Genomic DNA, 24,883 nt, shown 5'->3' with positions numbered 1-24,883 from the left:
AGGAAGTGAGGATTGAAGAGAGAGAATGCAAAGCATATTTTGGAGATAGAATCTACGGGACTTGATGACTTGCCAGAATTTAAGGAGTAAAGTAGAAAGAAGAGCTGAAAATGACTCAGTTATTATAAACTTGAAGGTATGAGGGAAAAAAAAAAAAAAAAGAATTCCTATTACCTGAAAACCAGAGAAGGATCTCCTCTAAGGGAGAGAGTTGTTAAATTGGTTTAGGATAAATTGAGTTTATGGTTCAGATAGGTGAGCTTAGGGATTATAGCTAATAAACAGCTAAGAATGTGAGTCTGAAGCTCCAGAAAGAGGCCCAGGATAGGGAAGTATGTTTAGTCTCTATATGGAAATGATGATCTAGGTTGGAAAGTGGGAGAAGATACTTAGAAAAAAGAGAGGAACCTGAAAACTAATGACAGCTAGGAAGAAAATGACTGGTAACACCTCAAACAGTAGAGACATTTTATCAGAATTTTTTTCATTTAATTTGGCAACACCATGTGACAAGTAGGATTTTAGTTTCCCTGCCTAGGGATCAAACCCATGTGCCATGAATTGAAAGTATGAAATCTTAACTACTGGAATGCCAGGGATTCCGGACTTATTACTCCTCATCTAGATCCTGCAAATGTAAAATTTTTCTTTCACACTTATGTATGTCAGCCATTTGATAAAATTACAGATTTCAAAGTATACATTTCAGTTGATAGCTCTGCTTCACTATTTAGTCATATTCTGAACCTAATCTTCTGCTATTTGCTTAAATAAAAATTTGTGATGCTAAGCATAAAAATGAATCCTTTTGAGAGTAAAGCATGGTTAATATATATTTAATACTGAAGTTCATCAGAGATAATTAGACATATGATTTGATTCCTGTCTGTTGATTTCAAAGAACTTTAAACTTGTTTCAGCTTCTTCTTAGTTCAGCTCAGTCACTCAGTCATGTCCGACTCTTTGTGACCCCATGAGTCGCAGCACACCAGGCCTCCCTGTCCATCACCAACTCCCAGAGTTTACTCAAACTCACGCCCATCGAGTTGGTGATGCCATCCAGCCATCTCATTCTCTGTCGTCCCCTTCTCCTCCTGCCCCCAACCCCTCCCAGCATCAGGGTCTTTTCCAATGAGTCAGCTCTTCACATGAGGTGGCCAAAGTATTGGAGTTTCAGCTTCAGCATCAATCCTTCCAATGAACACCCAGGACTGGTCTCCTTTAGGATGGACTGGTTGGATCTCCTTGCAGTCCAAAGTCTCAAGAGTCTTCTCCAACACAACAGCTCAAGAGCATCAATTCTTCAGCGCTCAGCTTTCTTCACAGTCCAACTCTCACATCCATATGTGACCACTGGAAAAACCATAGCCTTGACTAGACAGACCTTTGTTGGCAAAGTAATGTCTCTGCTTTTTAATATGCTGTCTAGGTTGGTCATAACTTTCCTTCCAAGGAGTAAGCATCTTTTAATTTCATGGCTGCAATCACCATCTGCAGTGATTTTGGATTAGGCTTGAAAAAGTTTGTATATATATTTTTTTTACTCACTGACAGTTGTGAACAAAGTATGGGAAAGAAAGATTTAAAAAGGGAACACTAGGGAGTCATGGTAAAAATGTCATAAGAATAGTAAAAATATAGATAGTTTTTCTGTTTCTCCTTTCACCCCTTCTTTTAAACATGTATTCTTCTAAATATTAGGACTCAATGACATGTGTTTTAAGAAGCACATGTAAACATCAATTAAACATGTAATTTAGAAATTCTGATTTATATTAAAAGAGGAGTATTTGTTTTATAAATGTGTTTAGCATTGCTCACTCGGTGCGTTTAAGCATTTCACAGATGTTAAATTACTTTACATAGAGAGACAGAGTGGAAGCTATTCTGGTCTGCTGGTATAGAGCCTCATGTTTCTGAAACTGTGCTAACTGTGCCCCATTAGCCTGTGCATTGTGCATTTATTGACATGGGAACACCCAGCGATGAGCAACTTAGAGAGATGGTTAGAACTTGGGCTGAAATAACATTTCAACAGAAGGATACACTTTTAGAGAAGTGGCAAGATAAAGGAAGAGGACATTGAACTTCTTGGGGCAGTTAATTGTGGGAAGGGAAATTAATGGTAGATTAAGGCTAGTTTTAGCAAGATTTGTTAGGCATGTTCCTCTGGTGCCATCTCTAGGCTGATAAGGGTCAAGAATTGTCTCCAGCGATTAATTGCTCTCCTTTCTAGTAGAGAAAATTTACATCCTGATTTTAGACAAAGGGAGTTGGGGCAGAGAACTTCTCTTGTATCTGCTTTTTCTCTATTACTTTTAGCTCAATTCTGTGCCAAAGTGGCATGTTTTGGGAATGGCATATATTCTGCTGCCCTTCACAAGCTTTCAGCTAGATCTTAAAAGTTACTGCTCTGTGTGCATGCTAAGTTGCTTCAGTTGTGTCTGACTCTTTGAGACCCCATGGACTGTAGCCTGCCAGGCTCCCCTGTCCATGAGATTCTCCAGGCAAGAATACTGGAATGGGTTACTGCTAGCTAAACATAAATCATAAAATAAAATGTATCTACAAGTGCATATAGGTTAATGGAAAGTTCAGATTCAATCACATTATTTTTATTTCCATTCAGATTCAAGATTACAAAGATTCCTTGTCTTGAGAAGAATCTCCTGGGGTGCTTGGTCATGTAACCCAGATCTCTCCTTGCAGAATCTGACTCAGTGGTCTGGAATGGGATCTTTCATTTTATGTTTTTAACTGGAAGCCCACATCCTTGGTACTCAATTTGGGCTAAGTACCAACAGTATTGGCAGCGTAGGGTTTGTTAGAGATACAGACTTTGGGAACCCATGCTAGGCTTATTAAATCAGAATTTTCACTTAGTAAGAATTCCAAGTATTCATAGAAGCCTGAGAGATGTCTCTCTGAATCAGTGGTTCTCAAAGAGTAGTTTCAGACCAGCGGCAGCAGCAGCATCAGGGAACTTGTTGAAACTGCAAATTCTCAGGCCCTAGCCTAGACCTACAGAATGAGAAACTGTGGGGCTGGAGCTTAGCAATCTGTGAGCCCACCGGGTGATTCTAATGATTGCCAAAGTTTGAGAGTCATTTCTGTACATGATTCTTGTCATTGAGAAAATGAGGACACGTAATCTAATCCTACAAGGCTTGTTTAAGCCAGGAGTCCCAACTTTAAACATTAGAGTTTTAAAAAAATGGCAAGCCATGTGACCACAATTTAGTTAGAATATCTGTGATGTGGATTTTTTAAATGTTCTGATTTTAAGAACAGCTTGAGTTGAAAGATGACTAATTTAATTCATCAACAAATCCAGTAGTCAGTTCTAGAAATAGGCAGGTTGCCAGCATCCTTTCACTTTGTACTGTCTTAGATTTGAAAGTTTTGTCTGATGTGGAGTACCTGTTGAGAGATACATTTCATGACTTTCTCATGCTCCTACACATCAGAAATACAAGGCCATGAGGACTGTTTACTTGGGCCATTTCTTAGGGTTTTATTTTCATGGAGTAATCTTGAGGAATGAAGTAATGTTCCTCTGAAACAAAGAGTAGCATTCCTTAACTCTTGCTGTAAAAGGGTGGTTTCTCTAACTGGCATGCTTAAGGCTCCATCTCAGCCCTCCTCCACATTGCTCTAGTGAGACTGGCAAAGCAGGCAAATGGATGCTCTTGTTGCTTCCTGTGCTATGTGTAGTAAAGTCTTTATTCCTGACATAGAAATCCTGTATCTCTACCAATATTTATGAAATCCTTTCAGGTGAACTTACTAAGTTGTAAATAGGGTAATATTCCAATCCCAGACCTGAAGTATGCTGTACCAACCTATTTCTATTACTCTAGCCTCTTTTCAATTAGATCTTCTTCTTTAGACCATAATCGAGTGTTTCTGTCCCAATGAGTCATAGATTTCATTCTAGCCTGTATTTGGGCTTCTTCATCTTGTTATTATTCAGCTTTATCCCACTCAGGGTAGTGCCCCTCTTTTGGCAGCCCTACTCCAGGTCAGCATCTCCTTGGGATATAACTAAGCCTATCTAAGTTCCAGAAGAGGACCAGATTTTAATATGTTAAAGCACGTACATCTCTGTAATTGTAGTAATAGCATCATGTATTTGTATAACATGTCATCACTGTCCATGTGCTTTTATAAAAATCATTTTACATAATTTATTTTTATTTTTTATTTAATAACTAGACTAGTACATTGCATGTAGTAGGCACTCATTATTTCTTTAAACAAATGAGTGAACATATTCATGAACTTAAAATAGATGAAGAGAAGAAAAAATTCTGTTTGTAGATGTAGGTGATGTACCTTACCTTTCTGATAAAAAGTGCCCGAATTATGTTAACCATTCTGATCATCATCCTCCTTGTGATTATCATCATCATCATTTGTATTAAGTAAACTCACACATTGTTTTGGTTTAATAGAATGGTTTATTTTCTTCTCCTTAAAGAAACTTGGTACTAAAAAGACAAATGTGTTAGTATGTTATCAAGTCAGTTAACAGTCTTTATTGACCTTCTAGTCTAATTCATGTATGGCTTGTTGTCTCATCCTTGCAGAGTGTCTTCTCAGCCTTTAAATTTGGATAGTTAATCTGTCCTATAACTTACTGTGCTGTGCTGTGTCACTTAGTCATGTCCTACTCTTTGTGGCCCCATGGACTGTAGCCCTCCAGGCTCCTCTGTCCATGGAATTTTCCAGGCAAGAATACTGGAGTGAGTTGCCATTTCCTACTCCAGGGAATCTTCCTGACCCAGGGATCAAACCCCGTCATTGGTTACCTGGGAAGCCTAAGTATGTTAGAAAAATGTACAAAAAGTGCATTTTGGGAACACGAATTCCTTACTGTGAAGGTGAAGGGGCAGGATGAAAAAGTATTGTCCACATTACAATGAGCATAAAATAATTTCAGTGGTTGGAAGGGATTTTTAATTTATGAGAATATCATGGAATCTTAATTTATTACTTACAGGGTTTGGTGGGACTCTGTTTTATGTTAAACACTTAGGAAAACAGTCTCACTAGAAAAATAAGAGTTTGTATAATCTTTCTCCATTATGCAGTACAGGAACAGATAACAAGATGAGTGGCTTCCAAAAACAAACAGAAAGATTGCATTAGCTCTTACAGAGAAACACAGAGCACCTACAGGTAGAACAAAAAGAGGAACTGAAAGTTGTGTACCTCACTGATAGAGGCAGCCTTTCTTACATGTGAGCAGCTGCTGCAAGAATTTACCACACATTCAGGGTGGAATCAGCAGAGAAATAACTCCAGAAAGAATGAAGAGACGGAGCCAAAGCAGCAGCACCACCCAGCTGTGGATGTGACTGGTGATGGAAGCAAGGTCTGATGCTGTAAAGAGCAATATTGCATAGGAACCTAGAATGTTAAGTCCATGAATCAAGGCAAATTGGAAGTGGTCAAACAGGAGATGGCAAGAGTGAATGTTGACATTTTAGGAATCAGTGAACTAAAATGGACTGGAATGGGTGAATTTAACTCAGATGACCATTATATCTACTACTGTGGGCAAGAATCCCTTAGAAGAAATGGAGTAGCCATCATAGTCAACAAAAGAGTCCGAAATGCAGTACTTGGATGCAATCTCAAAAATGACAGAATGATCTCTGTTCATTTCTAAGGCAAACCATTCAATATCAGTAATCCAAGTCTATGCCCCAACCAGTAATGCTGAAGAAGCTGAACAGTTCTATGAAGACCTACAAGACCTTCTAGAACTAACACCCAAAAAAGATGTCCTTTTCATTATAGGGGACTGGAATGCAAAAGTAGGAAGTCAAGAAATACCTGGAGTAACAGGCAAATTTAGCCTTGGAGTACAGAATGAAGCAGGGCAAAGGATAATAGAGTTTTCCTGGAGAACGCACTGGTCATAGCAGACGCCCTCTTCCAACAACTCAAGAGAAGACTCTACACATGGAAATCACCAGAGGGTCAATACTGAAATCTGATTGATTATACTCTTTGCAGCCAAAGATGGAGAAGCTCTATACAGTCAGCAAAAACAAGACCGGGAGCTGACTGTGGCTCAGATCTTGAAGTCCTTATTGCCACATTCAGACTTAAATTGAAGAAAGTAGGTAAAACCATTGGACCATTCAAGTATGACCTAAATCAAATACCTTATGATTATACAGTGAAAGTGACAAATAGATTCAAGGGGTTAGATCTGATAGACAGAGTGCCTGAAGAACTATGGATGGAGGTTCGTGACATTGTACAGGAGGCAGGGATCAAAACTATCTCCCCCAAAAAAGAAATGTAAAAAGGCAAAAGAGTTGTCTGAGGAGGCCTTACAAAATAGCTGTGAAAAGAAGAAAAACAAAAGGCAAAGGAGAAAAGGAAAGATATACTTATTTGAATGCAGAGTTCCAAAGAATAGCAAGGAGAGATAAGAAAGCCTTCCTCAGCAATCAATAAAGAAATAGAGGAAAACAATAGAAAGGGAAAGAGTAGAGATAGCTTCAAGAAGATTAGAGATACAAAGGGAACTTTTCATTCAAAGATGGGCACAATAAAGGACAGAAACGGTATGAACCTAACAGAAGCAGAAAGTATTAAGAAGAGGTGGTAAGAATACACAGAAGAACTATACAAAAAAGATTTTCATGACTCAGATAACCACGATGGTGTGATCACTCACCTAGAGCCAGACATCCTGGAATGCAAAGTCAAGTGGGCCTTAGGAAACATTACTATGAACAAAGCTAGTGGAGGTGATGGAATTCCAGTTGAGCTATTTCAAATCCTAAAAGATGACGCTGTGAAAGTGCTGTGCTCAGTATGCCAGCAAATATGGGAAACTCAGCAGTGGCCACAGGACTGGAAAAAGTGAGTTTTCATTCCAATCCCAAAGAAAGGCAATGTCAAAAAATGCTCAAAGTACCACACAATTGCACTCATCTCACACGCTAGCAAGGGAATGCTCAAAATTCTCCAAGCTAGGCTTCAATAGTACATGAACCGTGAACTTCCAGAGGTTCAAGCCAGATTTAGAAAAGGCAGAACAACCAGAGATCATGCTGCCAACATCCTTTGGATCATTGAAAAAGCAAGAGAGTTTCAGGAAAAACTTCTACTTTTGCTTTATTGACTATGCCAAAGCCTTTGACTATGTGGATCACAACAAACTGTGGAAAATTCTTAAAGAGATGGGAATACTAGACCACCTGACCTGCCTCCTGAGAAATCTGTATGCAGGTCAAGAAGCAACAGTTAGAACCGGACATGGAACAATGGGCTGGTTCAAAATTGGGAAAGGAGTGCATCAAGGCTGTATATTGTCACCCTGTTTATTTAACTTATATGCAGAGTACATCATGAGAAATGCTAGACTAGATGAAGCACAAGCTGGAATCAGGATTGCCAGGAGAAATACCAGTAATCTCAGATATGCAGATGACACCACCCTTATGGCAGAAAGCGAAGAACTAAAGAGCCTCTTGATGAAAGTGAAAGAGGAGAGTGAAAAGTTGACTTAAAACTCAACATTCAGAAAACTAAGATCATGGCATCTGGTCCCATCACTTCATGGCAAATAGATGGGGAAACAATGGAAACTGTGACAGCTTATTTTTGGGTGCTCCAAAATCACTGCAAATGGTGACTGCAGCCATGAAATTAAAAGATGCTTGCTCCTTGGAAGAAAAGCTATGACCAACCTAGATAGCATATTAAAAAGCAGAGACATTACTTTGCCAACAAAGGTCCATCTAGTCAAAGCTATGGTTTTTCCAGTAGTCATGTATGGATGTGAGAGTTGGACTATAAAGAAAGCTGAACACTGAAGAATTGATGCTTTTGAAACTGTGGTGCTGGAGAAGACTCTTGAGAGTCCCTTGGACTGCAAGGAGATCCAACCAGTCAATCCTAAAGAAAATCAGTCCTGAATATTCATTGGAAGGACTGATGCTAAAGCTGAAACTCCAATACTTTGGCCACCTGATGCGAAGAACTGACTCATTTGAAAAGACCTGATGCTGGGAAAGATTGAAGGTGGGAGGAAAAGGGGACGACAGAGGATGAGATGATTGGATGGCATCACCAACTCAATGGACATGAGTTTGAGTAAACTCCGGGAGCTGGTGATGGATAGGGAGGCCTGGCGTGCTGCAGTCCATAGGGTCGCAAAGAGTTGGACACAACTGAGCAACTGAACTGAACTGATAGGATAGGAGGGAAGCTCTTTAACTTTTATACAATTAAGAACAAATTTCAAAAGCTATAGAATTGTTTATGGTAAACCTTGACCTAAGAATTCTTGGTTCTTATTTCAATTCGTGATTTAAATAAAAATTGCAGTTTAGGAAGTCTTTTATTAGATAACAAATGGTGTGTAATGCAGAGGAAGTTGTTTACAGTAAAATCCCTGGGCAGTTAAATAAAAATTTACTTTTAAAACAATTTCTTAGCCCCTGTCCGAGATTAGATGTAAAACCTGTTCCTCAGGTTGAATTCAGGGAAAAATGGAAGAGTCACACACACAATATTCATTGTAAGATTTTGGCCTATTCATAATCATTCAATAGCTTGGATTTAGTCAGCATGGATGTTTCAGCTTGGGATTTTACAAAGGATAGGCAGAATCCTTTGAGTATTTCAGATACAGAAATTGAGTAAAACCAGTTCAATCAAGATTTGTACCCAGAGTTGTCAGAAATAGTAAGTCTTCCCCTCAATCCTCTCCTGAAAGTTGGGAGGGGCTTGACTGTCCATTCCTGTAAGACTGTGCTGCTTCTTTGCCTAACTTTTCTCAAGGCAAGTTGTATTTGCCTGTGTTTAAAAGGCTCTTTTCAGTCTGCAAATTCTTCATATCTCATATAATTACAGTTTTAAGCCATCAGTTTCCAATTTCACATGATGCTGTGTTATAAGGATATCTTTCACATACTTTAAATACTTCTTGTGTCTTCGGTGAATAATTAAACATAATTTCCTGTTCAGTTTTGATGGTTGCTGATATATTTTCATTAGAACTAAGTGATTGTAATAGTTTTTCTTAAAATTTTTGTGTAAAAATCTGTAACTTTTATAGATTAAAAAGCTGTTCAGAATATGATGCTCCATGGCGCAGTGTGCCAACTTAAAAGAAATGAGTTGGCCTCAAAGATACAAATTTTCAGGGCATCAAGATCATACTAACCATATAAAGGTGCTGTTGTATTTTACTTTCAAGAAAGTGACAGACTAGCATTTTAGAATAAGAATTGCTAAGAAACTGATATCTGGAGAAGAAGATACATGGTATCAGTGGACTTTATTGTAACTGGATGTTAGGAAGAAACTTGACATTTTCAGGTTACATATAGGAAAGTAAATTCTAACAAATTTGAACACTGCCTTTTAAAATCTTTGTTTTTGAAGCAAAGACATATATTCTTTAATACAATCTCTACTAATAATAGAAAGGAACCAAATGATATTTGGTGTAAGATTTTACCTGAAGATTTATATTTGAATTAAATGTTTTATTATTTAATTTTAATAAGTAATATTTGAAACTGTATCCTCCATTAATACCTGTTTCATTTTAATCACATCTCCTATTTATTAATACTTTGTTTTTTAGCGTACCTTTATTGAGTATCTATTATGCATGGTTACGGAGAAGGCAATGGCACCCCACTCCAGTACTCTTGCCTGGAAAATCCCGTGAACGGAGGAGCCTGGTAGGCTGCAGTCCATGGGGTCTCGAAGAGTCAGACACGACTGAGCGACTTCACTTTCACTTTTCACTTTTATGCATTGGAGAAGGAAATGGCAACCCACTCCAGTGTTCTTGCCTGGAGAATCCCAGGGATGGGGTCGCACAGAGTCGGACACGACTGAAGTGACTTAGCAGCAGCAGTATGCATAGTTAATGCTAGTTTTTCAGGGGTCCAAAAATAAGCATGATTCCTATCCTCAGAAGAGATAGAAAGGGACTTCCTGCCTGTCTAGTGGTTAAGACTCCATCTTTCAGTGCAGGAAGTGAGGATTCAGTACTTGGCTGTGAAGCTAAGAATCCACATGTCTCAGAGCCAAAAAATCAAAGCATAAAACAGAAGTAATATTTGATATTTGATAAATTTATTTGATATTTGATAAAGCAAAATTTGATAAAGACGTAAAAATGTTTAAAAAAAAGAGACAGGAAAATATATGAACATTCAATTGAGCTAATTAAGTAAATTAAGTAAATTTCTCAATTTTTAAAAATTACCAGGACTCCTTTTGACTCTTAAAAAATTGTTGAGGATCCCAAAGAACTTCTGTTTATATAGCTAATGTTAGTATTTACCACATTGGAAATTAAAAATTAAAAGTGAATAAACTTAAAATACAAACATAGAATAATAATACCTTTCTTTAGCATCAGAATGATAATCTTATCTCATGTTGTTTAGCCTGTGGAAAACTCTACTGTCTGTACACTTGAAAGAAAATGGGAATGAAAAGGGTAAATAATGTCTTAGCAATATTGAGAAAATGTTCTGACGCTATGAAGCCTCTAAAATCAGGGTCTTGAGGACCCCCAAAATGCCAAACAGATAAAGAGTGGAAGAGCAGTTTATGTCAACTAGTGCTGAAAACCATTAACTAACACATTAACTTTAGTCTTCATTATTTAATATTGAGTGTAAATTTTAATAAAAAAGCAAATTAGCAATACTAATTTTTCCAGTAAGCTTGGTGTAAGAAATGAAGGCATTCCTCTGCCACCTGGTGGCAATGTATCCTAGTTAGGGGTTTGAGAGGTTTTTGAATGGTGTACAATTACAATATATCTTAATTGGAATTTTGAGGTTCTGAATGTGGACTCTACCTTTCAAACATTAAGATACTATACTTGGAACCTCTGAAACATGCTAACTTATACCCTAAACATTTCCACAATGAATAAAAGCAACTAAGTTAAAATCCATCTGTGTTTTAAAAAACCAATAACTGTACATTGAATACAGTTGATGCTCAGTATTTCAGTTGGGCAGAAAAAGGAGCTTTCTTTGTTTTTCTTTACTGCATGGTCTTATTACCTAGGGTAAATAAAGAGACAGCCAGACAGGTGTACAACCCCTTACCACATTCAGTTATGCACGCCCCCCCCCCCCCTTTTAGTTTAGAACATTATTTTTCAGCAGGAAGATTAAGAATAGATTTTATCTTTTTACTGAGGTAGTTTTGAGCTTTTGTGAATCAATAACCTAAAAACTCAAGATTTTTCATAAGCTTTTAGCCTCCCTCCCAGTGTTTAGAAGTACAGTATATCATGGTGTAGCGGTCGTCTCCCTGGGAGAGTGGGAAGACTTTCCAAGATACCTAAGCTTGAATGGTCTTATAGCAATAAATTTTCTGATACTTTATTTTCATATGAAGTTTTCCTTCAAAACTGATGTCAGAAAACACTCCTAATTCATAAGAGCCTAAGTCTTACTTTATAGAGAATATGAAATTTCCTCAGTCACCTTATTTCTTACCTGAGTGTATTGCCTGAAGAGTAAACCACTCTGGGTATCTAACAAAGGTGAAGCCTCTGGCAATGACTCATCACAACACTAGGAACCTACAGGGCTTTGAGTCTTTCCTAAATTTGCACATATTTCTCTTAAGGATAAAGCCTAATGATAGAAACTTCTATTTCTGCCACTTAAAAATGAGGTGAATTCACATATGTGGTATAGAGTTTAAGAAACTAACACCAATTTTTATTTACTCAACTTTGCTTTTTTCATTTCCAAAGAATTCATGGCTTCCATGAAAGAGTCCATTGAGGAAAAAATATTTACTAACAAATGTTAAATGCTTAAAAATGATCTTTTCTACATACTTAAATTATGGAACCCCTTTTCCAATTGTCTCAATATCATTCTTTGGTATCTGAAAGCAAGTAAGAACAGTCAAAATATGGAGAAGGAAGCTTTTTAAGCAATGCAATTGTATGTTTTCTGGACATATGAAAATTTTCAAAACATATTGGAAACATTTTAAAAAAACTTTAATGTGGTTTCTTTTAGATTTAATATATATCATCGACTAAAGTAATTAAAATCTATTTTTTCTAAGTCATGTCATATAAAGTGAAAGTGAAAGTCGTTCAGTCCTGTCTGACTCTTTGTGACCCCATGGAATACACAGTCCGTGGAATTCTCCAGGCCAGAATACTGGAGTGGGTAGCCGTTCCCTTCTCCAGGGGATCTTCCCAACCCAGGAATCAAACCCAGGTTTCCCACATTGCAGGCGGATTCTTTACCAGCTGAGCTACCAGGGAAGCCCATGTCATGTAAATTTATTCTAATTACCAGTACTCCTCACCTTGTTTGAATAAAAAATTAAATGCTTTCTATATCCTATGACAGAAGATAACATTGTAGACTAGCTGTTAGATCAGTTACCACCTGAGAAAAGCCAATACTATGACACAGCAGAGAGGGGACAGGAAAGAAATTACTCTGACCTAAATCCCCTCCCTCAGACCTGAAGATGTGCCTCTCATTGGCTGAACATACTTGGATGTAAAAGGATCTTATGGGTCAAGCTCCCAGAGAATAGAAGAAAGTGAAAAATGGTTAAGTGAGGATGCAGAAGAAGATTTGGGAAACACCTAGAAATGCAGAAAATGAATGACTCTAATGAACAACTGAACAACAACAGAAAATGATTGTATATCTTAGCTGGGTCCTTTTAAAAATGAATCTGAAGGCAAAGAGTAAAAGACTGCTTTTTGGCAGCTAATCATCCATGGTGTTTCTACACAACTGTGACAGCTTTTGTCCAAGATTATGTTTTGAAGGATGTTTGTGTAGCAGACAACCTTGGAAGATAGGAATAATGTCATGATAGTAAAGATAATTTTTAACTTATATGTTTACTTAACTTCTATGCAGAGTACATCATGAGAAATGCTGGACTGGATGAAGCACAAGCTGGAATCAAGATTGCTGGGAGAAATATCAATAACCTCAGATATGCAAATGACACCACCCTTATGGCAGAAAGCGAAGAACTAAAGAGCCTCTTGATGAAAGTGAAAGAGGAGAGTGAAAAAGCTGACTTAAAGCTCAACATTCAGAAAACTAAGATCATGGCATCTGGTCCCATCACTTCATGGCAAATAGATGGGGAAACAGTGACAGACTTTATTTTTTTGGTCTCCAAAATCACTGCAGATGGTGACTGCAGCCATGAAATTAAAAGATGATTGTTCCTTGGGAGAAAAACTATGACCAACCTAGACAGCGTATTAAAAAGCAGAGACATTACTTTGCCAACAAAGGTCCATCTAGTCAAGGCTATGGTTTTTCCAGTGGTCATGTATGGATGTGAGAGTTGGACTATAAAGAAAGCTGAGCACCGAAGAATTGATGCTTTTGAACTGTGGTGTTGGAGAAGACTCTTGAGAATCCCTTGGACTGCAAGGAGATCCAGCCAGTCCATCCTAAAGGAGATCAGTCCTGGGTGTTCATTGGAAGGACTCATGTTGAAACTGAAACTCCAATATGTTGGCCACCTGATGCAAAGAACTGAGTCATTTGAAAAGACTCTGTTGCTGGGAAAGATTGAAGGCAGGAGGAGAAGGGGGCAACAGAGAGTATGATGGTTGGATGGCATCACTGACTCAATGGACATGAGTTTGAGTAAATTCTGGGAGTTTGTGATGGACAGGGAAGCCTGGCGTGCTGCAGTCCTTGGAATCTCAAAGAGTCAGACACGACTGAGCAACTCGCTTTTTCTCAGCTGTGCCACAGATATACTGTGTGCAGAGTGTCTGCATGTGGCTTGGTTGGCAAGGGGAGTATATAACCATAGAGCTCATGTAGCCTGCTGTGATAATAAAGTCCTTTGTGTCCCACCAAGGCCCTCATGCCTTCCCTCAGCATCTGTGTAACCATGGCAGGTTCACTTCTTAGCTCACAAGCAAGGTAAGACCCTTCGCAGTTCTTCGGGCTAATACTGTATTTGGGAAGTACAAGCCTAAGACAGTGAAGGTAAGGGAAAAGGAGCAGTGAGGCAAAGACATGTGTGTTGCCTTGCTCTTTACTATAAAGAACCACAAAGGAGACATTATTAGTCACTGTTCACTCAATGTTGTAGACTTTTCTAGAAAGATTGAAAGAAGGAACTTCCACTCACAGTAGACCATAAGAAAAAGTGAAAGGAGGGGGACATTTTCTCCTTGACCTCTTCCCATATCCTCTTCCCCTTGGTCAAGGTTTACCTCAATTATGATCTCACTTCTTGGTTGCATCTCAGTGGCTGCTCAGAAAACCAGGTTCGATGCCTTGAAGTGTAGTATTTCATCCAAATACGAAAGTGCAGGACTGACTTTATGTAAGTAGAGTGTTGACCAAGGCATGAAAAGGAGGAAGTAGACAAGAGAATTTGAGACTGTACATATGATTTATATTTTAGTATAATGGGTAAAAGTGTATGTGCATATCAAACAGTTCCTAACATTTTGCTTTCCATAAAACTGAAGGGGAACCTAATTGAGCTTTTAGCTTATTGCTTGAAAAAAGAGGACCCTTTAGTAATAGAGTATGTGATTTTTTTTATCATGAAATTAGAAGTAGTTCAAAGAAATATGAGATAATATTCTAACAGAACTTCTATTTTTATCTACTTGTGTTGGTTTGTTAAAAATAATTCTATTTATTTATTTTCAGTTGTGCCGAGTCCTCCTTGCTGTGCACTGGCTTCCTCTAGTTGCTGGGCTAGCAGGTGCTCCTTTTGTTTCCATGCACAGGCTTCTCACTGTGCTGGCTTCTTTTGTTGCAGAGCGCAGACTATAGGTGTATGGGCTTCAGTAGTTGCAGCATGTGGGTTCAGTAGTTGTGGCGCACAGGCTTTGTAGTTCCTGATCTAGCGACTGAACCAGCGTCCCCTGTGGCCCTTGCATTGGCAGGCAGATTTTTTTTTTAACCTCTGAGCCACCTGGGAAGCTGCAGCTAAGGTACTTCTTATATGTCCACCTCTTGTTGACTAAAAGGCATTTGTAACAGAATGAAGAAGAGACGTGACAAATGGGTTAAAGTCACAAACCTGGGAATAATGTGATTCTTTTTTAAAAGCTTACTTTGGTAAGGACACGTAACATGAGATCGTAACAATGTTAAGGGCACAATACACAGCACTGCTGACTACAGGCACTGTGTTGTGCAGCGGTTCTCCAGGACCTGTTCATACAGCATAACTGAAACTTTATATCTCTTGAACAATTCTCTGTTCCTGCCTCCTCCCAGCCGGTAACAACTACCTTTATACTCTCTGCTTCAATTACTTTAATTATTTTGGATCTCTTTTATAAATGCAACCATGAATTGCCCTTATCTGTCTAGCTTATATAATAATAATGATATATAACTAGTATTAGTATAATATTCTCTAGGTTTATCCACGTTGTTGGATATGGCAGAATTTTCTCCCCTTTTTAAGGATTATTAATATTTCATTGTATGTGTATATATGTCTATAAACATACATATATACCACTTTTCTTTATCCATTTATCTGTTGATAGACATTTAAATTGGGCTTTCCTTGTGGCTCAGCAGTAGGGAATCAACCTGCAATGCAGGAGACGCAAATTCAATCCCTGGGCCAGGAAAATCCCCTGGAGAGAGCATGGCAACCCACTCTGGTATTCTTGCCTGGAGAGTCCCATGGACAGAGGAGCCTAACAGGCTATAGTCCATGAGGTTGCAAGGAGTCAGACATGAATGAAGCAACTAAGCACATACACACCCCCACATAGATATTTAACTTACTTCCATATCCTGGCTGTTATGAATAATGCTGCAAAGAACATGGGAATGTAAGTATCTCTTTAGGATGCTGATTTCAGTTCTTTTGAGTATATACCTAAAAGTGAGATTGCTGGATTGGATGGTAGTTCTATTTCTAGTTCTTTCAGCAGCCTCTATACCATTTTACCTTCCATGATAGCTCAATTGGTAAAGAATCTGCCTGCAATGTGGGAGACCTGGGTTCAATCCCCTGGAGAAGATCTTCCCCTGCTGGGAAGATCCCCTGGAGAAGGGAAAGGTTACCCACTCTAGTATTCTGGCCTGGAGAACTCCATGCACTGTATAGTCCATGGGGTCAGAAAGCCTGAGTGACTTTCACTTTCATACCAATTTATCTAATGCCTGTACCATTTTGCATTTCCACCAATAGTGAACAAGGGTGCCTGGGTCTCCCCACGCTCTCTGGCACTTGGTATTTTTTTGTATTTTTGATAATAGTCATCCTAACAGGTATGAAGTGGTAACTCATTTGGTTTTGGTTTGTGTTTCCCTAATGATCGGTAATTTTGAGCATGTTTTCACACATCTGTTCATAATTTGTCTGTTTTGTTTTTAAAGTTGTTGAAGTCCTTTGTCCGTTCTTCATTCAGGTTACACTCACATGTGAGAGCTAGGGAAAAGAGAATTCAGTGAAGTACAGAGAGGCATTTCCCGCAATGGGGAAAGTGTTTTAATTTGAAATCTAGCATGGAGACAGTATTGGAATTGAGGAGTTGACTTAAAGTTATTTTTTCTAGTATTTCACATGTGTTTACCCCTTACAGGTAGTAGATAAAATATTCTTCATTTTCCTGATTCCAAATTAGAAGGTAAAATTCATTTAAGATATGCTTAACTGGTTATTTTGTGGAAGGTCTTTTATGTTTTGGGTTTTTGTTTAAATCTTTATGTCTCTATCTACCAAGGAAGGTTGTTATTTCCTCCCTTGCTTCTGAATCTGTATTTCATAACTGAATGTCTATAAAGAGTACCAGGCAGTACAGTAATTATGCAGTTACTAAAGGTCATTGTTAGTATGAACATATTTCATTTAGATGCAAACTTTTACTGCTGTATCGTAGACATTTGAGAAATACACTGATTCACACTACAAATGGCACTACCGACTCGATGAGTTTGAGCAAACTCCAGGAGATGATGATGGACAGGGAAGCCTGGCATGCTGTAGTCCATGGGGTCAAAAAGAATTGGACATGACTGAGCAACTGAGGTGAACTGAACACTAGAAGTTAGCATGGATTTACCACATATTGATACCAGAGGTTTACAATTTGTCTAAAAATATGTCTTTGTCATTTGCTGCCAAGAGGACAATAATTGCATCTCTGTTTCAAGAAAGACTGTGTAGTATATCTACTGCATAGATGTGTTTATGTTCGGATGAAACAGAGCACTGGACACAGCAAGTTAAAGTCCTGCTTCTTCTATTTCTTAAATATTATACTTGGGCAAGTTGATTCAGTTTATTTCAACAAATTCTTTACTGAATTCATGCTACTACCAAGTACCAGAGAAACAAAGCTCAATGAAATATGGTCCCAGAGAAATATAGATGTACATAGAATATTTTGAAATAATGTGAGAGAAGTCTTAATATATACAGGGTGCTGTGAGTTTGAAAGAGATTCTCCTTATTTGGCTTGAGGAATAAAGGGTGGGCACGACTTCTGAAGGAGGAGATGTCTAAAATGTTCCTTAAGGGAGGATCATGTGTGGCCAGGTTTGGGTGGAGAGAAGGTAATGACTGGTCAGAAGATGGTTCCTGCCATAGAGAGCATAAAGGTAGTGCTGAATGAACAACAGGGTGAGTGGGGGGAACCCTATATTATCCTGTATTAATAGTAAAATATGAGGTGTTAGGTTTCTGGGAGCTTCAGCAGGGCTAGCTCTGGAGGGCTTCATAGGCTGCTGTATTTGAAGAGAACAGCATTCATAGTCCAACTGACACTTATGTAACTCTGGTGGCAGTGTGGAGGGTATATTTAAAGGAAGCAAATCCAGAGGCATTTTTAATGCTTCAGACAGGCATGACTGGAACTTGGTGATGATAGAGTTAGGGAGAGGGAGGGCACAATTAGGAGAGAGTAAGGAGGCATCTATTTATGACAGTGCTTTTGTTGAACCAGAAAAAGTACAGCTTGAAGGGTGAGAAAGACCTGAATTTGAACTCCAGCTTCATCACTTCAGGATTTGAGCTGTTTACAAGTTATAATGTTCTGTATTTCTGAAAGTGAGGGTGACACTTCCTCATGTTATCATGGGGATTAGGCTTGACCCGAAATACCTGAAACAGTGCTTGAATAGCATGTCAGTAAATGTTACTAGTGTTACTGTTAAAATCTCCAGGACTTAGTCTCCTCTCCTGCATTATAGATTTGTTGTGATGTTATAGCAAGACAATATGTGTTAAAGGTGCCTAATCTTTTGGATAAAGAATTTTTTCAGAAAAAAATTTATGTGTTACTTTCCTCCAATTGAAAGAAAAATAGATTTGAATCTCATTTAAAAATACTATTTTTGTAGCCAGTGCAATTTACTGTTTTATGAATAAAAGCAAAGCAGTGAGACCTTTGGCCACAGAAATGCTAGTAAGGATCAACCCTGAGAATTAGCTGTATCACTGCATCATCGTGATTAAGAACATAAGAGCAGCGATCAGACTGATGGCTGATTGTGTGTCTTTAAGCAAATTAGCTTGCCTCTCTGTGCCTCAGTTTCCTGATTTCTAAATGACTATACACCCTAAAATATGTATGAGGGTTAAGTGAGATAATCACTCATGTAAACTGCTCAGCTGTATGCTGGGTACATGCTAAAGACCTCCCAAATAATGACTATTATGTTTTGGAGGGCAGTGTTCAAAAGAATGACTTTACATGCACTAGCTCTTTAGTTATAAAGAAGAAAGCATCCACAGGGTGGATGTTACTAGCGGGCCCCACTGGCAGATGGGAATGCAGACTGAGAGCTGAGTTATGCTGCCGCAGGTCACACAGCAGGGAAGCACTAGAGCTGATGCTGGAATTAGTTCCTCCTCTTCACTGTTGCATTTCCCGAGTCAGTTGTGTCTCCTACTAGGGCTTAGTTGGTGACCCTCTCTTGCCACTCCAACCCAAACTAGGTCTTCCTCTCTCCAAGGTTGAAGAATAACCTCTGCTTTATCAGAATGCAACAGGAGCTCTATTACATGGGCTGTGGTTTTCTGGAAGGCTGACCACTGCTTCACTCTGCACTGACGCTAGAGGGCCCAGCCTACGGAGGGTCTCAGCTGCTGTTTGGCTCCTCCTCCTGTGGGCGAGTGATATTCTTAGCCAGTCCCCTGCTTCCCACTTGCACCAGAACCTGCTAAGCTTGAGTGCACATTCCCAGAGTCAAGGAATTTTAGTGATGCTCCTCTCAGATTCCCTAGGTCTCTCCTTTCTTGCACCTGAATAGCCTCATTCTCTGTTTAGTGTGAACTGATAGGCTAGACTTAATTGCCACTTGAGTAGCGGCATGGGTTTCTTATTGATGGTCACTGTGAAAACATTTTCAAGCCAAGATATTGATATATTTATTATAAACTATAATAGTTGGGAATTCCCTGTTGTACAGTGGTTAGGATCCTGTGAGTTCCATTTTGAGGGCATGGTTTTGATCCCTGATTGGGAGACTAAGATCCCACAAGCTACTCAATGTGGCCAAAACAAGCAAAACATACGTAATAACAATTAAGAAGCGGTCTGGTGGGCCCAGGTGGCACTCGTGGTAAAGAACTCGCCAACCAATGCAGGAAACATCAGAAACAGATTTGATCCCTGGGTCAGGAAGATCCCCTGGAGAAGGAAATGGCAACCCACTCCAGTATTCTTGCCTGGAGAATCCCATGGACAGAGGAGCCTGGTGGGCTATAGTCCATAGGGTCGCAGAGTCAGATACAGCTGAAGCAACTTAGCACACACCACACACAAGCAGTCTGGGAGATAACACCTGGAAGAATCTCATCTATGAGTGGATATGCTGCTCACTTAAGGGCAGACTCTACTTTTAAAGGTGTCAACTTTTCCCTTTGACAGATAAGGACAGGTAGAGAAAAACATGGAATTTGATTTGCTTTTCAGGTAATATATACACACCCACCTCATATTCAAAAATAAGACTTAGGAGAGTTGTTGAGGGCTTCATTAGAAGAAGTAACAATTTCCCCATCTCAGCTTCTCCAGTGCATTTGAGCTCCTTCCTTATGTTCCATGATTTTTTTAACAGGCCTGTAGTCCAGTGATCAATGCAAAGAAATAGAGGAAAACAACAGAATGGGAAAGACTAGAGATCTCTTCAAGAAAATTAGAGATACCAAGGGAACATTTCACACAAAGATGGGTTTGATAAAGGACAGAAATGGTATGGACCTAACAGAAGCAGAAGATATTAAGAAGAGGTGGCAAGAATACACAGAAGAACTGTACAAAAAAGATCTTCACGACCCAGATAATCACGATGGTGTGATCACTCACCTAGAGCCAGACATCCTGGAATGTGAAGTCAAGTGGGCCTTAGAAAGCATCACTATGAACAAAGCTAGTGGAGGTGATGGAATTCCAGTTGAGCTGTTTCAAATCCTGAAAGATGATGCTGTGAAAGTGCTATATTCAATATGCCAGCAAATCTGGAAAACTCAGCAGTGGCCACAGGACTGGAAAAGGTCAATTTTCATTCTAATCCCTAAGGAAGGAAATCCCAAAGAATGCTCAAACTACCGCACAATTGCACTCATCTCACACACTAGTAAAGTAATGCTCAAAATTCTCCAAGCCAGGCTTCAGCAATATGTGAACCGTGAACTTCCAGATGTTCAAGCTGGATTTAGAAAAGGCAGAGGAACCAGAGATCAAATTGCCAACATCTGCTGGATCATTGAAAAAGCAAGAGAGTTCCAGAAAAACATCTGCTTTATTCGTTACACCAAAGCGTTCAACCATGTGGATCACAATAAATTGTGGAAAATTCTGAAAGAGATGGGAATACCAGACCACCTGACCTGCCTCTTGAGAAACCTATATGCAGGTCAGGAAGCAACAGTTAGAGCTAGACATGGAACACCAGACTGGTTCCAAACAGAAAAGGAGTACATCAAGGCTGTATATTGTCACCCTGCTTATTTAACTTATGTGCAGAGTACATCATGAGAAACGCTGGGCTGGATGAAGCACAAGCTGGAATCAAGATTGCCGGGAGAAATATCAATAACCTCAGATATGCAAATGACACCACCCTTATGGCAGAAAGTGAAGAAGAACTAAAGAGCCTCTTGATGAAAGTGAAAGAGGAGAGTGAAAAAGTTGGCTTAAAACTCAACATTCAGAAAACTAAGATCATGGCATCTGGTCCCATCACTTCATGGAAATAGGTGGGGAGACAGTGGAAGCAGTGTCAGACTTTATTTTTTGGGGCTCCAAAATCATTGCAGATGGTGACTGCAGCCATGAAATTAAAAGACACTTACTCCTTGGAAGGAAAGTTATGACCAACCTAGATAGCATATTAAAAAGCAGAGACATTACTTTGTCAACAAAGGTCTGTCTGGTCAAGGCTATGGTTTTTCCAGTGGTCATGTATGGATGTGAGAGTTGGACTGTGAAGAAAGCTGAGTGCCAAAAAATTGATGCTTTTGAACTGTGGTGTTGGAGAAGACTCTTTAGAGTCCCTTGGACTGCAAGGAGATCCAACCAGTCCATCCTAAAGGAGATCAGTCCTGGGTGTTCATTGGAAGGACTAATGCTGAAGCTGAATTTACTCAAACTCATGCCCATCGAGTCGGTGATGCCATCCAGCCATCTCATCCTCTGTCGTCCACTTCTCCTCCTGCCCCCAATCCCTGCCAGCATCAAGGTCTTTTCCAGTGAGTCAACTCTTCGCATGAGGTGGCCAAAGTATTGGAGTTTCAGCTTCAGCATCAGTCCTTCCAATGAACACCAGGACTGATCTCCTTTAGGATGGACTGGTTGGATCTCCTTGCAGTCCAAGGGACTCTCAAGAGTCTTCTCCAACACCACACTTCAAAAGCATCAATTCTTCGGTGCTCAGCTTTCTTCACAGTCCAACTCTCACATCCATATATGACCACTGGAAAAACCATAGCCTTGACTAGAGGGACCTTTGTTGGCAAAGTAATGTCTCTGCTTTTTAATATGCTATCTAGGTTGGTCATAACTTTCCTTCCAAGGAGTAAGCATCTTTTAATTTCATGGCTGCAATCACTATCTGCAGTGATTTTGGAGCCCCCAAAATAAAGTCTGACACTGTTTCCACTGTCTCCCCATCTATTTGCCATGAAGTGATGGGACCAGATGCCATGATCTTAGTTTTCTGAATGTTAAGCTTTAAGCCAACTTTTTCACTCTCCTCTTTCACTTTCATCAAGAGGCTTTTCAGTTCCTCTTCACTCTCTGCCATAAGGGTGGTGTCATTTGCATATATGAGGTTATTGATATTTCTCCCAGCAAACTTGATTACAGCTTATACTACTTCCAGCCCAGTGTTTCTCATGAACTGTCATTATGGTTTTATCTCCTTTCTCCTGCTTATTTTTATGAAGATATTTTGGTGAGACAAGTGTTTGTAATTGAAACAAGCAAACAAAAAGTTAAATTGGCCCTGTAAGAGAATTGTTCTGTATATCCATATCTACCTTCACTTTGGGGGCTTCCCAGGTGGTGCAAGTGGTAAAGAACCTGCCTGCCAGTGCAGGAGACTTAAGAGACATGGGTTTGATCCCTGGGTTGGGAAGATCCTCTGGAGGAAGAAATGGCAACCCACTCCAGTATTCTTGCCTGGAGAATCCCGTGGACAGAGGAGCCTAGTGGGCTACAGTCCATGGGGTCTCAAAGAGTCAGACACGACAGAAGCAACATAGCACCTTCACTTTTGGTGCAAGAGAGGTTGCTTATAGAGTTCAGATACCTCAGTGATGTTCATTATAGAAGTCACTCATCAGTTGGAATAGAAAGGGAAGTAGCTTTAAATCCAGCTTAAAGGGAACTCCTTTAAATCCAATTCAGAACTGCACCAACTCATGAATAAAAATGCTTCTTACAGAAACTACCATGTCCATAAGTGTTTTTCTAACGACATTTGTGTGGTGATTTTGGTTGTTATCGCAAAATCAGTTGCTATATTTTATCAAGTAACTGGCACAGGCTCCTGTCTAAGTGCAGCATTTTGGGTTACTGTGTTACCAGTAAGCAAGAATTAAAAACAAAACACAGCAACAAACTAGCCATCAGTCAAAGGTTTGTCATTAGTCTCCTCTTTGAAGGGGCAGCAAATGAGTTGCAGACGGACTGCTATTTGCAGTTCCTCAGTGTACACTGAGGGCTTGGTGGATGTTTCCTGCAGTGTCTCCACCAGGCAGTATTTAAAATTTACACTTAAAAGAGCCCTTACTTAAGAGAGAATACGCAAAAAGTGAATTATTCCTAGGTGGGCGGTCCGCAAAGTTGCAGGATTGTGGGCAGTGTGTTACACTTTTCTCTGGGCCAAGGTCATCCTTGTTGTAAAGGGTGGATGCAGAGGAAGGAAAAGGTCTGTGCATTTATGTTCAGGAGTGTTGCTGGGCAGCCAGACTGGCTTGCTTGCTTTTTCTCCTCCTCCCCAGAGCCCTGTCCTGCTAGTGATACTCGGAGAATGAGTCTTTAGATGGGGTCCACCACCTTCCCATTTCACTGGGCTTGGTCCCCATGTCACTTCCTTAGAGGCAGTTTTCCTGATCATCCTCTCCAAGCAAGTTCCCCTAACTGCCCTTGTTTTTTTTCTTTAAATATTTGCTTATTTGGCTGCACCGGGTATTAGTTGCATCGCACGGGATCTTTGCTCTTTGCTGTCACATGTGGGATCTTTCAGTTGCGGCAAGTGAACTCTTACTTGCAGCATATGGAATCTACTATAGTTCCCTGACTAGGGATGGAACCTGGGCCATCTGCACTGGGAGTATGGAATTTTAGCCACTGGACCACCAGAGAAGTCCCTACCTAATTGCTCTTTACTGTCACACTCAGTCATTTTCTTCATATCATCTACCACAAGTTTCGTTTATGTGTTCTAAAAAAAAAAGATCTGTCACCCATTTTGGGCTATAACCTCCAGAGTTTACGTATTTGTCTCATCACTGTTCTTCCACAATAGAATATTGAAAAAAGAAGGCACTCGATAGAAGTAAGGGTTTTATAGAACATCCCTTAAGTTAGAACTAATAAGACCCTTAGGTCTTTATTTGCCTTATTAATGTTGTTCGTGATAACTTCTCAAAACTGATTAAATTTAACAATATTACTATGTTACTTTAGTGGGAAAAATTGTTTTCTCAGTTTCTTCTTTTTTTTAAACAGCTAGCATAGAGTTCCTTTAGGAAAGAAAAATTTTCCTCTAGAAAGATGGCTATGTAGTCCACAATGGAGGGATGAAAACATCAGGGCATGGTTTACACTAGTAAAGTGAGACAAATTGCTGGATAAAATACTTTGCATAAGATGTTAATAGTAATCTGAAGTTGCAGAAGGGAGTAATGCAACATGGTGCAAATCAGGTCTCTTTGAAAAAGTGTTTAACAAGTTAAGGAGGTGTAAATAGTTTCTTGTTGCAGGACTGCTGAAGTCTTTAGAGAACACAGTTGTCTAATATCTGGTTTTAAGACACTTGTTCTGACATCAATCACTTTTATAGCTTCAAACTTTGGAAAAGTCAGCTACACACACATTTTGGGGAGAAGTTTGGGAAGCCCAGTGAAAGGGGGCTGTATCCGTATGTGATTACTGTGGAACTGGGAGCTGCAGCAGCTGCAGAAGTGACAGGTGGGTATAACTGAAGTCTCGGTGGCCTCATCCTATCACTTTAAGTTGTACCTTAAGTTCACATCTTGAAAACATTCTTGACTGGTTACTTTGGGGCTTCCAGAAATATCTGTCTTGCATTGAATGCTGCAGAAAGTTTCAGAAGCATAATGCATACATAGAATATAATCACTGGTTAAAAATAAAGTGTTTGATATTTTTAGTGACATGTTAAAAAAAACC

The sequence above is a fragment of the Odocoileus virginianus genome, unplaced genomic scaffold (genome assembly GCF_023699985.2).
Source record: "Odocoileus virginianus isolate 20LAN1187 ecotype Illinois unplaced genomic scaffold, Ovbor_1.2 Unplaced_Contig_7, whole genome shotgun sequence".
NCBI lineage: Eukaryota > Metazoa > Chordata > Mammalia > Artiodactyla > Cervidae > Odocoileus > Odocoileus virginianus.
The sequence above is the reverse complement of the archived record's forward strand: the minus strand, read 5'-3'. Positions refer to the sequence as shown.